This window comes from Bos indicus, chromosome 3, assembly GCF_029378745.1.
Source record: "Bos indicus isolate NIAB-ARS_2022 breed Sahiwal x Tharparkar chromosome 3, NIAB-ARS_B.indTharparkar_mat_pri_1.0, whole genome shotgun sequence".
Classification (NCBI taxonomy): domain Eukaryota; kingdom Metazoa; phylum Chordata; class Mammalia; order Artiodactyla; family Bovidae; genus Bos; species Bos indicus.
In genome coordinates this window covers 106,525,845-106,542,316 of record NC_091762.1, presented here as the reverse complement: position 1 = coordinate 106,542,316, position 16,472 = coordinate 106,525,845, and the positions used below count along the sequence as shown (strand labels likewise).

The 16,472-nt window shown below is 44.3% G+C and overlaps 1 pseudogene; it reads right to left on the bottom strand.

Annotated features, from left to right (window-relative positions):
• Positions 1–14,792: 14,792 nt before the first annotated feature.
• On the bottom strand, positions 14,793–15,883 carry LOC139182278 (etoposide-induced protein 2.4 homolog; annotated as a pseudogene).
• Positions 15,884–16,472: the final 589 nt, after the last annotated feature.

Sequence of the window (16,472 nt, the reverse complement as noted above, 5' to 3'; positions counted from 1 at the left end):
CCAGGTTTGCTGTGTGCCCTTCGGACCCCGGTGCGGTCCAGCCGTGCGCGAGATATGCCTCCGGTCAAGGAGCTCTGGCGCCCTTCCTGATTTTTTGCGCGTCTTAATTATCACGGCCCTCAGCGGTTTTTGAGAGAAGGATCGTCGCGGAAGCTCCTTGATTGACTATCCCCTTCTGTATAGCCTGCTCTTTCCTAGGTGCTTTCTCACCGCGTTTATTCAGTCCTGCTCTCCTTCTTCGGAGAAGGCAATGGCCCCCCACTCCAGTACTCTTGCCTGGAAAATCCCATGGAAGGAAGAGCCTGGTAGGCTGCAGTCCAGGGGGTCACTAAGAGTCGGACAGGACTGAGCGACTTCACTTTCACTTTTCACTTTCATGCATTGGAGAAGGAAATGGCAACCCACCCACTCCAGTGTTCTTGCCTGGAGAATCCCAGGGACCGGGGAGCCTGGTGGGCTGCGGTCTATGGGGTCGCACAGAGTCGGACACGACGGAAGTGACTTAGCAGCAGCAGCAGCTCTCCTTAGACTTTCTACCTGGTGATGAGCTCATCCATCTGAGACTGGTGCCATCATTCGGTCCTGCCGGACTCTCAAATACATCCCCAGCACAGACCTTCTCCTGGATGCCTGACAAGAGGTGACTGAAGCCAGAAACCCTGTTGTTGACCTAGGCCCTCCCTCCTGATGGCAGTTCAGTCTACCACTGACTGTACCTTCTAATGCCTCTTGAATCCCACACCACACTTACCTGGTTTATGGAGCATCTCCCCCTACCTGAACCACTGTAACAGGCTTCCAAATGGTCTCCTTGCTTCTCATCTCAACCACATCCCTCTCTCACTCCTCATTCCCCAGACTGAATTTCTAAATAAAAACCTGAACTCTTTAAACAGCTCCAAATCTTTCACGGTCTTTCATCGCTTATAGCAGAATTTCTCAAACAGGTTTTTGAGGGGGTTCCTACAAAAAGGAGTTTAGAAAACACTACACATTCCCTCCTTGGGCAAGCCCTAATGTCATTGGTGTGAGGCTCTGGGAAGTCCTGCAATAAAGAAATTTACTTAGCTTTAGTTCAGCGTCTTCCAAATGCATTTGACGATGATTCTGGGGTGTTTTGAGGACCACATCTAAGGGACTAGGAGGGCAGTATGTGATCAAGTGCCTGGCACTCAGCGGTCTGGCCTCCATCACCTGGTCCCTATGGCTGGACCCCTCTCCACAATCATGTCGAGCCATTAATAGTGTACATTTTGCTCTAGTCACAGGGGACTGCCTGTGGTCCCCTCACCAGCCCTGCTCTTGACATTTCTGTTCATCTGAACTTTGTTTTCATTTACCAAGAATGTAGATCCCCTTTGCCTGTCTGGTCAAGCATGAGCTCTCTTTAAGATACAGCTGAAGCAACACATCTACCTGATGCCCTCTCCACCTTCGTGGGTAGATAGATCTTCCCGCCACCAGCTCATTCATTTTATCAAACTGAAGGGCATTTATTTGCACACATTTCCTCCCCTGAATCCATTCCTCCACCGTGGACTTTTTTTTGCATTTGTTTAGTTTTGGCTGTGCTGGGTCGTCACTGCTGCGCGAAGGCTTTCTCTTGCTGCAGCAAGCGGGGGCTCCTCTCTTGTGGTACGTGGGCTTCTCGTGGTTGTGGCTTCTCTTCTTGCAGAGCACAGGCTCTAGAGCACGCAGGCTTTAGTAGATGCCACACGTGGGCTCAGTAGTTGTGGCGCACAGCCTTAGTTGCCCCTTGGCACGTGGAATCTTCCTAGACCAGGGATTGAACCCGTCTTACTTGCATTGGCAAGCGGACTCCTAACCACTCGACTACCAGGGAAGTCCTCCACTATGAATTTCTCAAGACAGAAGTTGTCATGTCAATTTACCTTCAGATACCAGTGCCAGGCTCATGTTTGGGGTTTTAATAAACATCTGTGAATTTACTAGTCTCTGAGAAAAGAGTAACCTCCAGTTCATGACTCTTTCCATTAAGAATTCTTCACTATTGCATGGGAGCAACAAACAATAGACCAAAGCTGTATTGGAGTGTGGGGGTCAGTGGCCAGCAAGCTTCCCTCTCCAGCTGTGTGCCTGGCTCTCTTGCACAACAAACACAAATGCAAATCCATGAATTTCCATGACCGAAACCACAAAGTTAAGTTTATGATTGCCAAGACCTACTCCGTACAGAATATGAAAAAGAGACAGCAATTTTAAAGAGACGAAGGAGTTCCCTGGTGGCCTGGTGATTAGGATTCCTGGCTTTCACTGCTGTGGCTTGGTTTCAACCCCTGGTTGAGGAACTAAGAACCCATAAGGTGTGCCACATGGCCTAAATAAATAAAAGAGAAAACAGTTTCCTATAAGAGGTACCACAGAAGTGGAGATTCTTCAGTGTTATCACCCATACATGTAATCGTTGCATTTTATGATCTGAGGACCCATCACAGATATGAACACTGTCACAAGATCCTGTCCTGAGGTCCTGTGTCATGACCATGTCAGGTCTCGATGCTGCCTTGGGGGAGGTGCACCATAATGCCTCGTTAAATGACCACTCAGGGGCCTCTAAGTGCCTCACTTACCTTCCTGGACGCATCCAGGATTCTGGGAAAATTCAGTCCATCGTGGTCTCAAGGTGTGATTACATGGCAAGAAAAAACTAGCACGATGAGACAGTCCTGTCTTCATGGGGAATGTCCAGCCAGTGGGTCAGGTTACCTCCTGTTAATACGCCAATTAAAAATCAGAGATTGTCAGAGGATTTAGGGGTGGGGGGAAAGCAAGAACAAATGATAAGCTAGACCCCGGTTCGATTCCTGGGTCGGGAAGATCCCCTGGAGAACGAATAGGCCACCCACTCCAGTATTTTTGGTCTTCCCTAGTGGCTCAGCTGGTAAAGAATGTGTCTACAATGCGGGGGATCTGGGTTCAATCCCTGGGTTGGGAAGATCCCTGGAGAAGGGAAAGGCTACCCACTCCAGTATTCTGGACTGGAGAATTCCAGGGACTGTATAGTCCACTGGGTCTCAAAGAGTCGGATACCACTGAGCAACTTTCACTTTCGTAATCTTTTCAAAATCATATCATTTAAAAGATTCACTGTAAATACAAAACACAAGTTGGAAGTAAATGGATGGAAAAAATATATCATGCAAATAAAAGAGTAAGAAGGCTAGAGGGGCTGTATTAATATCAGGTAGACATTAGACTTCAATATGCAAAATGTTAATCAGAGATAATGATAAACGTGTCATTTCATGTGAATCCATCCTACTGAAACAGAAGGGCTTTGTGCAGCTGAAAATGACAGACTCATGCTATTCTAAATATTGATGCTTATGGTTCCAAAGTGGTTAAAAGGTCCTCACATTTATCTTGGGAGTCAATGGAAAAGGGCATCTGTCCATTTGAAATTAAATCCATTTTGTGACTCATGATACCAGTGGATGGTTGCACCAGGGATGGGGGTGGAGGTGGGAGGAACCTCTCAAAATGAAGTTCACATGTTGCTGAATCTGAATCAAACCAACTTTGGTCAATTCTTTGTGACTGATGCAGAATCCTGGCAGGAGTTTTGCTTAAACACACAGAGCAAGGAGACCCCTCTCCAAAGAGCAGAGACTCTTTGAAACTTTCTTTCTCCACTAGAAGGGCAGCACAAGCAGCAGGCCCACATGGGTGGAGGACCCAATGGTTTCGCCCTCCACGCAGCCCAGATCTCATCCCTGACCTTGGGCATCCACGAGGTTCGTGATGCGATTGAGATCCCCATGCACCGGCTGGTCCTCAGCCAGCTTTGGCTTTGTCTTGTACTACCAGTGGAGCAAGACCTGCACAGTGTCCATGAACTGGCCTGAAATCAGCAGGGCCTCCCCCAACTTGTGCTCCCTGAGACAAGCACACATATCTCACCGCTTGGCAAGGGGATATCTCTTTTATGGGGCTTCCCTGGTGACACAGTGGTAAAGAATCCACCTGTCAATCAGGACACAGGAGTTCAATCTCCAGGTCTGGAAGATCCCCTGGAGTAGGAAATGCCAGCCTGCTCCAGTATTCATGCCGGGAAAATCCCATGCACAGAGGAGCCTGGCGGGCTACAGTCCAAAGGGTCACAAAGAGTTGGACATGACTGAGCAACTGAGCACATGCGCACAATCCCTTTTATGAATGGCCCAACTGAAGAGGAATATCGCTTGAAATCTATAGAGATAAGGACCTCCATATTGGAATGGTTAGAAATATAGTTAAAAGTTGTCAAGATGATGGGAATTCCTTGGTAGTCCAATGGTTAGGACTTGTCAGTACATTCACTTCCATGGCCCAGGTTCGATCCCTACTCAGGGGAACTGAGATCCCACAAGCCATGTGGGATGGCTTGATAACAAAAAAAGTTATCAAGCTGACAATAAAAGTACAGACAACAAAAGAAAAAAACAGATCAAATGGACTTTTAGATATCAAAATTTGAAACTGTTTATCAAAGGACATTGTCAATAGAGTAAAAGGCAACCCAGAAAATGGAAGAAAATACTTGCAAATCATGTATATGATAAATTAATATCCAGAATAAATAAAAAACTCATAAAACTAAATAGCAATAAAGCAAACAACCAATTTAGAAATGGGCCAGGGACTTAAATAGACATTTCTCCAAAGAAGATGTATGTATGGCCAATAGCATATGAGATGTTTAGATTTATTAGTCTTTAGGAAAATGTACCCTGCTTATTTAACTTATATGCAAAATACATCATGCAAAATGCCAGGCTGGATGAAGCCCAAGCTGGAATCAAGATTTCTGGGAGAAATATCAGTAACCTGATATACACCACTCTTATGGTGGAAAGCAAAGAGGAACTGAAGAGCCTCTTGATGAAAGTGAAAGAGGAGAGTGAAAAAAACTGGCTTAAAACTCAACATTCAAAAAATCTAAGATCATGGCATCCAGTCCCATCACTTCATGGCAAGTAGATGGGGAAACAAAGGAAATAGTGACAGATCTTATTTTCCTGGGCTCCAAAATCACTGCAGATGGTGATTGCAGCCAAGAAATTAGAAGACTCTTGCTTCTTGGAAGAAAAGCTATGACAAACCTAGACAGCATATTAAAAAGCATAGACCTTTGCCAACAAAGGTCCGTCTAGTCAAGGCTATGGTTTTTCCAGTAGTAATGTGTGGATGTGAGAGTTGGACCATAAAGAAGGCTGAGCACTGAAGAATTGATGCTTTTGAGCTGTGGTGTTAGAGAAGACTGTTGAGAGTCCCTTGGACTGCAGGGAGATCAAACCAGTCATTCCTAAAGGAGATCAGTCCTGGGTGTTCAGTGGAAGGACTGATGCTGAAGCTGAAGCTCCAATACTTCAGCCACTTGATGTGAAGAGCCAACTCATTGGAAAAGACCCTGATCCCGGGAAAGATTGACGGCAGAAGGAGAAGGGGATGACAGAAGATGAGATGGTTGGATGGCATCACTGACTCGATAGACGTGAGTTTGAGCAAGCTCTGGGAGTTGGTAACAGACAGGGAAGCCTGGCGTGCTGCAGGATTCGCAAAGAATCAGACACGACTGTGCGACTGAACTGAACCAAACAACATGGAAAAACCTTGAAGACCTTATGCTTGACTAAAGATAGACATAAAAGGACAGATGCTATGATTCCACTTACATGAGATGTCTAGTCATCGGAATCGAAGAGACAGAAAGTAAATGGTAGTTTCTAGGGGATAAGGGGAGAGAGGAGTTATTTTGTTTTTAATGGGTAAAGAAATCTGTGTGGGATGCTGAAAAAGTTCTGAAGATGGTTGGCAGTGATGGCTGGAAAACAATGTCAATACATTTAATGTCACTGAACTGTATACCCAAAAGCAGTTAAAATGGTATCTTTCATGCTATGTACATTTTACCACCATAAGAAAAAACTTACCAAGAGTAACGCCTAGACATTTTTACTCAAACCACACTCTAGATGGTTTAAGCAGAGTGCAGGGGTCAGGTATAGAGTACCTCAGACATCTTATCATCCAACAACTATGCACATGAACACACCCTAATGACAAACTCTGCAGCAGAGGGCAATGGTTGAGGGTAAGGTAATGGTCAAGAGCACAGAGTCTGGAGTCAGACAGGCAGGAATTCTTATCAAAGGTCCATGCCAGCTGTGACACATGTCCCCAACCTGTGTCACCCTCTTACTCCTCATGTGTGAGATGGGATCATAATTGTATGCACAGTCGCTTCAGTCGTGTCCGACTCTGTGCGACCCCATAGACGGCAGCCCACCAGGCTCCCCCGTCCCTGGGATTCTGCAAGCAAGAACACTGGAGTGGGTTGCCATTTCCTTCTTCAACGCATGAAAGTGAAAAGTGAAAGTGAAGCCGCTCAGTCATGTCCGACCCTCAGCGACCCCATGGACTGCAGCCTTCCAGGATCCTCCGTCCATGGGATTTTCCAGGCAAGAGTACTGGAGTGGGATGCCATTGACTTAGCAGCAGATTGCTATGATAACAGCAGGACAGCTGTTCCTCATTCACCCTAGCCCAAGGCTGGGGTCCCAGGATCTCAGCCCCACCCCTCACTGCCACAGGACTTCCTGAGCCTCACTCCTCTTCTACAGAATGGCATAAGTGGCACCTGCCTCCCTGGGTTCAGTTCAGTCCAGTTGCTCAGTCGTGTCCGACTCTTGGAGACCCCATGAATCGCAGCACGCCAGGCCTCCCTGTCCATCATCAACTCCCAGAGTTCACTCAGACTCACGTCCATCGAGTCAGTGATGCCATCCAGCCATCTCATCCTCTGTCGTCCCCTTCTCCTCCTGCCCCCAATCCCTCCCAGCATCAGAGTCTTTTCCAATGAGTCAACTCTTCGCATGAGGTGGCCAAAGTACTGGAGTTTCAGCTTTAGCATCATTCCTTCCAAAGAAATCCCAGGGCTGATCTCCTTTAGAATGGACTGGTTGGATCTCCTTGCGGTCCAAGGGACTCTCAAGAGTCTTCTCCAACACCACAGTTCAAAAGCATCAATTCTTTGGCGCTCAGCCTTCTTCACAGTCCAGCTCTCACATTCATGCATGACCACAGGAAAAACCATAGCCTTGACTAGACGAACCTTTGTTGGCAAAGTACTGTCTCTGCTTTTGAATATGCTATCTAGGTTGGTCATAACTTTCCTTCCAAGGAGTAAGCGTCTTTTAATTTCATGGCTGCAGTCACCATCTGCAGTGATTTGGGAGCCCAAAAAAATAAAATCTGACAGTGTTTCCCCATCTATTTCCCATGAAGTGATGGGACCGGATGCCATGATCTTCGTTTTCTGAATGTTGAGCTTTAAGCCAACTTTTTCACTCTCCACTTTCACTTTCATCAAGAGGCTTTTTAGTTCTTCTTCACTTTCTGCGTTGGTGTTGTTAATAATAAAATTTAGTAATAATAAAAATAGTAACAACCACAATTGTTGCTGGCCACAGTATTTCCACTGGAGATTGGAGTTGGTATCCAAAGAGCTTTAGCTTCGTGAAGTCTACCTTGTCTCAGATGTTAGTGATGAGTATTGCTAGAGAAAATTTATAGTTAAATGTTAGTGATTTAGTCCCATATTAAAAGTTAAAATTTTAATACAGCCCTGTGGAGTGGTCTGGAGAAAGATCGCTCATCAGGGATACAGCACTGCCAACACTTGTTTGTAAATATTGAGAACTTTTCCACACAGAATTGTCATAACTGGATAGAATATTTTCACCCATATTCAAATTAACATCACTAATTTTTCATTAGAGGAAGAAGTTATAAAACAAAAAAATGTTTATGCCTCATTTACTATCAAGGGAATGTTATTAGATCTGCAAAATAATTCTGTCAAGTTTTAAAACTGATGAGTCAGTTGTTTTTCTCTGGGTAATAGGATAGAAACACTCATCCTAAAACTGTTTCAATAAAGGGAAACACTGTCAAGATGATCCCAACAAGAATTTAATCTTAGTGAGCAATCGCATACAACACAGTCTCTGAAATCAGAATATACAAATCCGAACTGAAAATTGACAAAATATTACTTATCAGATAATTTTGTTAAAAGATGCTTAGTTTGTCATATTACAGAGTCTAACATTAAAAAGTCTGTCCTTTGCAATTGAAGAAAAAAATTTAGAAAGTTTTTAGTGTTAAAATCTTTTCATAAACACTTGAACAATAAACATTGTCAGTTTAGAGATAAGGGAGGAAGGATTTAATGTTCTAATAATCTAATGCCTTTAGAAGAAGCAGAGGTGGAAACTTGCACAAAGTGTATTCTTCAGTTTTAGAGTAGTCTGAATGAAAGCAAGGGAATAAGGCACCAAGGAACTGGGATTGAGAACAATAGGGATTTAAAAAGAGCCTTTGACTTCTCCCTGAAAGTGAAAGTGAAGTCGTGTCCGACTGTGGACTGTAGCCTACCAGGCTTCTCTGTCCATGAGATTCTCCAGGCAAGAATACTGGAGTGGGTTACCATTTCCTTCTCCAGGGGATCTTCCCAACCCAGGGATGGAACCTGGGTCTTCCTCATTGGAGGCAGATGCTTTAACCTCTGAGCCACTAGGGAAGCCCCCTAGGGAGGCTTTCTCTCTAGGGAGGCTCTTAATTAGGTTTTCATTTTCAAAGAGCATCAGGCTTGACAGGATCTTCAGTAATCTTGTCTCGTCCCTGTTCACAGCAAGATATACAGTTTATAATCCAGCCTATGTCTAGAGATGTCAGATAGAAAGATCTCACAATATCTAATCTCAAATTAAGCAACCTTCTCATTCAAGCCACTCATCCTCATAATGAAAGTGAAAAGTGAAAGTGAAGTCACTCAGTCGTGTACGACTCTTTGCGACCCCATGGACTGTAGCCTACCAGGCTCCTTCATCATCCTCATATTTAACCTAAATTCAGGATTCTTTGCAATGTTAGCATATTTTCTGGAGAAGGCAATGGCAACCCACTCCAGTACTCTTGCCTGGAAAATCGCATGGACGGAGGAGCCTGGTAGGCTGCAGTCCATGGGGTCGCTAGGAGTCGGACACGACTGAACGACTTCACTTTCACTTTTCACTTTCATGCATTGGAGAAGGAAATGGCAACCCACTCCAGTGTTCTTGCCTGGAGAATCCCAGGGATGGGGGAGCCTGGTGGGCTGCCGTCTGTGGGGTCGCACAGAGTCGGACACGACGGAAGTGACTTAGCAGCAGCAGCAGCAGCAGCATATTTTCTCTGCCTTTGGTTCTCTTGTTAGAGAATAATTCTAATGAGGTAACTAGTTTTTGTTTGGTAACATATTAGCAACCAATTCCAGATCATTTGTTTTCATCTAGATGTGAGGTCTTTCTTTTATTCCCCCAATATTCAGGACACTGGTATGAAACACATTTGGGAACTTGATTTGTATAAGAATACCATCTTTAAAAAGATACTGCTCATCCTTTGCTTTTGGAGAAGGAAATGGCAACCCATTCCAGTGTTCTTGCCTAGCGAATCCTGTGGACAGAGGAGCCTGGGGGCTGCTGTCCATAGGGTCGCACAGAGTCGGACACAACTGAAGCGACTTAGCATAGCATGCAACAACCACGATGATATAGCCACCACTTCTCAAGTACTTCCTCTGTGTTAGAGCTTTGCATGAATCTGCACAGTAGTGCTATGAGGCAGTTGCTCTCCCCATTTTATAAAGAACTTAGTAATGACTGTGATGAGACTTGCTCAGGAAATGCAGCTGAATCCCTTCTGTGTGCAGGGCAGTGTGGGTTGTGTGGGGCCCCTGGTGTCTGTGGAGTTCACAGCTGGGGAAGGGGCCCCCACTATGGTCCAGAATCCATGCCCATCCTGTCTCTCCCAGGTGCTGAGGGTCACCTAAGTCTAAGGCCAAGGTCAAAGCTTCCAGGAGGCTGAAGTCCTGGGTTCTGGTCCCACTTGTGCTTCGAACTGGCTCTGCCTCCTGGGTCGGTCACTATCCCTCCCCAGGTTTATCCTGTTGTAACGTGAGAAACGGGGGTCAGATCCCTGATACCAAGATCTCTCACCACAAAGAAAGGCTGGAAGCTCAAACGTGGAGCCTGTGTCTGGATGTCTGGCTTCTCTCTGCCCCCTGGTGGACACCAGCAGCCTAGCACCTGGGGGAAATAGACTAGAGACTCCAGAGCTATGCCAAGGCTCCCCTTCTCTGAGATCCAATCCCCATCTATTAAATGTGGATAATAATAATACCTACCTCTTGGGGCTATTATTGAGAATGCAAAGAGATAATACATGAGAAATGCATGAGAAGTGCTTGGACTTTAGAAGTGAGCACAGACTAGTCAATCAACAGAAGCCAGATCCTACAACTGAAATGGCAAATCCTATCATCAGTGAAGAATGTAATGACTACAAGCTTTAGGACATACTTGTTACTGGCAGCTGTTTACTAAGTTCTAAATGGATTCAGTCTCTATGATAATTACCCCATCTCTGGACAATTACCAACTATATGTATTTTTTTTCAAGAAAATAAGTTTAAAATATTTTTCCTTCTTTTTTTGCTCAAATCATTTCCTTTGTTCCTGTTTTAGGGGTTTGTTTTATTGCTCTTCTTCACCATCGAATGCTTGCCTCATTAATCTACTTCTAACACTTCATTGAGGTATAATTTACACACCATAAAATTTACCTGTTTTAAGTATAAAATTGAACAATTCTTAGTATAGTTACAGAGTTGTTCAACCATCACCACAGTATAATTTTAAACTATTTTCCATTACCCTCAAAAGAAAGAAACATACCCACTTGCAGTTTATTCCCATTCCCATCCCCAGCCCTAAGCAACCACCAATCTACTTTCTTTCTTTAAAGATTTGCCTTTGCTGGACATGTCACAAAGATGGAATCATGAACTATATGTGTCTCCTTTTACTTAATATGTTTTTGAGGTTCATCTTTGTTGTAGCATGTAGCAGTACTTTATTCCATTTTATGATGGAAAACATTCCATTGTATGGACATACCACATTTTGTTTATCCATTCAGCAGTTAATGGACATCTGTATTGTTTGTACTATAGGCATATAATATATAAAACATTTGCATTATTATGAGGCTATTTTAAACAGTTGCTGCTCTGAACATTTGCTTATACTTGTCTGCGTGAATGTATGTTTTCAATTCTCTTGAGGGCTTGTTTATTTTTATACATTCACTGTTGCCACTAAATGTACTTTAATGTATAAATTATGTATATAAATTTGCCTCTAGTACCGCTTTAGCTGTGTCCCACAAACTTTGACCTGTTCTTTTGTCATTATCATTCAGAACTAAATATTTGTCAAATTTCTTTTTTATTTCTTTTTTCAACAAAATGTATTTATCAATAGAATGGTTCCCAAACATGTCAGTCTATTATAATATGCAATTTTACCGACTCATGATTGGGGAACTTAGACTGTATGACGTTAATGCTTTAGGATTTGTTGAGGCTTTCTTTATAATTCTTAATATACATGCTTTATTTTTGTGATTGCTCCATTTGCGTTTGTTGGAAACTGCTTGAAGGAAATGATTTCTCTAAAATATTCTAAGCCTATGGGTGGCCTAATGGTTAGGATTCCAGGCTTTCACAGCTGTGGCCTGAGTTCAATCTCTGGTCAGGGAACTGAGATCCCACAAGCTGTGTGGTGTGGCAAAAATAAATAAATAAACAAATTCTAACCTAAACACAATGCAAACTCTTGTGCTTCTACACACTCTCCACACAAGTGCGGCCAAGATCCTCTGAAAAGCTTCTACCTGCAAAGAAAGGCACAGGACCGTGGCCCATGACTCTGCCCTGCCTGACTCCTTATTCCTTACCTCCTCACTATCTTCTGAACTTCCCTGTACCCCTAAGGTCTGTGACAACCCCCTGTACCTTGTCAAAGAGAAGAATCACTGTAAGCTCACAGTTTTGTGTCTTTCCAACTTGTTTTCTCAACCTATCACACTCTTCTCTTCTTGAACCTCCTCAAGATATCCAGTCCACTGAACCATCCAATTTCTCCCTATCCATCAACTCTTTTCTGACTTCATTTTACTCTTTCAGTTCAGTTCAGTTCAGTCGCTCAGTTGTATCCGACTCTTTGCGACCCATGGACTGCAGCACGCCAGACCTCCCTGTCCATCACCAACTCCCAGAGCTTACTCAAACTCATGTTCACTGAGTCAGTGATGCCATCCAACCATCTCATCCTCTGTCGTCCCCTTCTCCCACCTTCAATCTTTCCCAGCATCACGGTCTTTTCAAATGAGTCAGCTCTTCGCATCAGGTGGCCAAAGTATTGGAGTTTCAGCTTCAGCATCAGCTTTAGCTTTGCTCTTTAACCGGCTTAAATTCCATGTTCTATTGTTTTATTTCATGTATTTATTTGTTTTGGGCTGTGCTGGGTCTACATTGCTGCACGGGGGCTACACTTTGTAGCCGGGCATGGTCTTCTCATTGCGGTGGCTTCTTTTGTTGCTGGTGAGCACTGGCTCTAGGGCTCTCAGGCTTCAGTATTTGTGGCTACTGAAGCGCGAGTTGTCCCGTGGCATGTGGGATCTTCCCAGACCAAGGACCAAACCCGTGTTCCCTGCATTGGCAGGAGGATTTTCAACCACTGGACTAGCAGGGAAGTCCCTGTTCCGTTGTGGTCATCACTTCCTGCAAACATCCTGAACTCCATTGCCTTCACCACTTACATATCAAAACTCCAACTCTAGGTGAACCCAACTACCCATCTCCTTTGTGCCTACATCCATGCTGCTCAGTTGCTGAAGAACATGAACTATACGGTATGTGACACTATAAATTCATAGTCACCAACTTCAAGGCTGCTATTCACTTTTATTATGTTTTGTTTAGATACACTGTTCTCAGACTTCTATCTTCCCTTCCAGCCTGTTCACACTCAGCAAATGACGGAATGTTCTACTTGACAGAGAAAATAGAAGCTGTCACACAACTGCCTTCTCCTCCCTTAATTCCCTCCTATCCAAGGACACTTCTTCTGTGCTCAGAATTCCATCTCTCCAGGCTTCTGGGAATTTTGCACAGTTCTTTGCAGGGAAACGGGATACTGTGAAGGGAGATGATTTAGGATATAGCTGCAGAGGTGCTTGCTCTATTTTATTTATTTATTTAATTTGGCCGCACCATACAACATGCAGGATCTTAGTTCCCTGACCAGGGATGAAACCCATACCCCCTGCATTGGAAGCATGGAGTCTTAACCACTGGATAGCTAGAGAAGTCCAAGAGGTGCTTTTTTTTTTTTTTTTTTTTTGACCTTTTAAAATTTCATTTTAAAAACTACAACAATTTATCTTAAATAAGGCAACTGCCGATCAGTTGCAAACTAATGCAACAAACTACACACTATTTTAAAACCTTCTGTATTCAAACTTGGTTCACATGTCCTGGCAACAATTTTTAGATCCTTATTTTTGTCTTGTATTTGGTAAAGGTTTCTGTTAACCAAATGTCTATTCTCTTCCCTCATGAGAATGTCCAATTCGTTGAAGTCTGGAAAGACCTCTCTTCTTCACAAATATAGAGGAGATGTACAGACTTTAAAACAACTCAATTCCAAATTCTTTCACTAGGTGCCAACACGATTATAACAACATAACCCAAACTTCCTCAGGGAGTATTTTTCAGAACTAATTTTCAGAATTAATCATGACAAAGTCTTGTGTTTCATGAATATGTGAACATGAATATGTTTCCTGAAGTGACAATTTATAAATTCGACAATTACACATATGTGAGAAACCAGCTCACACCCGTGACATCGTAACACTGTACAGGTGTCTTGACATCTGCCCTCTCCCTCCATATTTAGTCTCTTTGAAATGACAGGGAAAAAACCAACCAATCACAGGTTTAATGGGTTTAATAAGTTTACCCCTTCAGGTCCTATTTGCAGCACCCAATATTCCTTTGAAACACCAGACAGACCCAGCAGTGGCCAACAGTCAAGATCAGACCTCCAGAGTTTACAAGTCCAGGTTCTCTGAGCATCCGTGTTGCAGTGGCACTTGTCCGAAATTGGTACCTCCCTATCTTTGGGGAGCTTTAAATGTACCAGTGAAAAAAGCTTTTTCCCCTGCAAGGGGAAGCAGGAAAGTCATTCCTCAAACCCAGTGGAGATCTGGCTGAGGTCTTTCTTCTGTCCCATGTCTTCAGGCTTGTGTTTTTGTTTTTTTGGTTTTTGTTTTTTTTCAGTGGAGCAAGAGACCAAAATCTAACCTGAGTTACAAGAAACAAGACAGTGATGGCTATAAAGGGAGTGACCAGGAGCAGCGGAGCCTCCTGTCCCTCCCACATCCAATATATGTGCTTCACAGAAAAACAAAAAAACAGGTCCACAAAACACAACAGCTAAAATTACAAAAATCCATTCATCCAAGGGCGGTGGGAGGCAGAAGGGGAAAATGGAAGGGAAATGGCACAGGGAGAGAGTATTCAAATCAGTCCAGGCATGGGGCTGGCAAATGCTAGGAAAGAGCTGCAGAAAAACCTGTGGTCCTTTCAGACTCACCAGTGTTTAAAATCCATACTGGTCGCAGGAAGATTCTGCCTTACGTGCACCAGAGACAAAAATCTGGATTCCTCAGAGAGAAGGGAATGCGGGCAGGGCCCTTGGCAGGGTGGGCCCTGCCTTCCCTGGGAGTGGGTGGAGGTGAACCAGAGAAGAGCTGCCACAGCATCCTTCCGATCCCCCCCCCCCCCCGGCCCCTCTGGATGGCGGGTGATCGACTCAGGGGCCTGCGGCAGCCTTCAGTTTGTCAGGAGACGGGTGTGGCGAGGGTAATTTTTCTGCAGAAGTGGAGCTGCTCAGGGCTGACTGCAGGTAGACAGTCTTGTGGAAGAGTCTGTTGCTTAAGAAAACCACCAAGGAGAAGAGGTGCAACTGGAAAAGGTATGCTTTGCCAGGGGTCTTTGCTTCATTGGCGCTGATAATGAATAAAGGAAAGAGGATAGAGATGAGGCAGCCACTGACAATGTAGGAGGACTGCATTGCTGTGAGAAAAGCCAGGGGCAAACCAAATCCGAAGTAGTAAGGTCAATTCCTTTCTATGTTTGATAACCGCTGGTGCATTTCAATTCCTTTATTGAACCAACGATATTCGAAGCAGTATAGTGAGTAGAGGAGAGACATACGCAGGAGACTAACCAGCTGACCAACAAGATGGATGGGAAAGAGACTCACAAACATCCCCTGGAGAAGGAAGAGAGCCTGAAGCAAGAGGTTGAAGAGCATGTCAGCAATTATTTTGCTGACACTAGGAAATGAGTGAGGTTTCCTCCCAGATACCTCGAATGCCAGGTCCGCTATATCCTGAAACCAAATCGTGTTGACGACTTTGCTGAGCACAAAGAGGAGGAGCACCCAGAGAGCACTGAAAATTGATGTGAGGAAGAACTCCAGCCACGACCAGACATCCCCGTGTAGCTATGGGTCACCAATAATCTGTTGGTTACAATGGGCCGTTACTGATTGAAGGACGGGAATAAACACTCGATAAAACAAGAGGAGACTGAACCAGAAAACTCCACCATTCCAAGCGCAGCACTGAAAAATTCTGCTAACAATACGTGGTTCACTCTCCTGCTTCCTCTCTATGCTCTGGGCTCTCCTCTGAGCCAGGATACTGCTTGCCCTTCTTCGATGCTGCTCCTCTCTTTTGTTGAATTCTAGCATCTAGCTTTGAAATGGTACAAATTCCCCAGATGGAGTCTTTGATTCCCCTGGCAAGGTCCTGCAGAAAGGTTTTGACACTGTCAGCCATCTCTTTACCGCCCAAACAATCAGCTGCACAAAGGAGAGAGAAGTGTCCCCAGATTTTTCATCATGAAGGACCCGGCAGCTTTGCCACCTCGACTCCGGCTCTGGCTCCAGCCGGGTCTTTCGCCCACCGAGGGCCCGCTCCTCTCCTCCGAGCCCCTCCGCACCAGGTCGCACGCTCCCGCCCGGGGCGCTGCCAGGGCCGGGGCCACTGTGCCCACACTGGGCATACCCGGGCAAGAGGTGCTTTTTTAAAGTGCATATTTGGGTATATTCATTCCCAACAAGTAACCCTATAGCACCTTCCTATTGATCTTAGAATTAAAAAAATAAAATAAATAAAATTTAATATGCTTGACATGACCTTCATCAATATACAGTTCACAAGAAAAGAGATGCAATCTTCAAATATATCAAAATATGCCAACTTCATTCATAATAAGAAAAGTACAAATTTTAATTACATTGAGCTAAAATTTCACACCTATCAAAAGAACAAAAAAAAATCAAAAATTTTGTCAATACAGCTGTGATGAGACTCTGAGGAAACAGGTACTCTTAAATTCCTGATGGGAGTACAAAAATAGTACAATCTCTACCAATGGCAATTTGACAGTAAAGTGAAGTGAAGTCGCTCAGTCGTGTCCGATTCTTTGCAACCTCATGGACTACCTC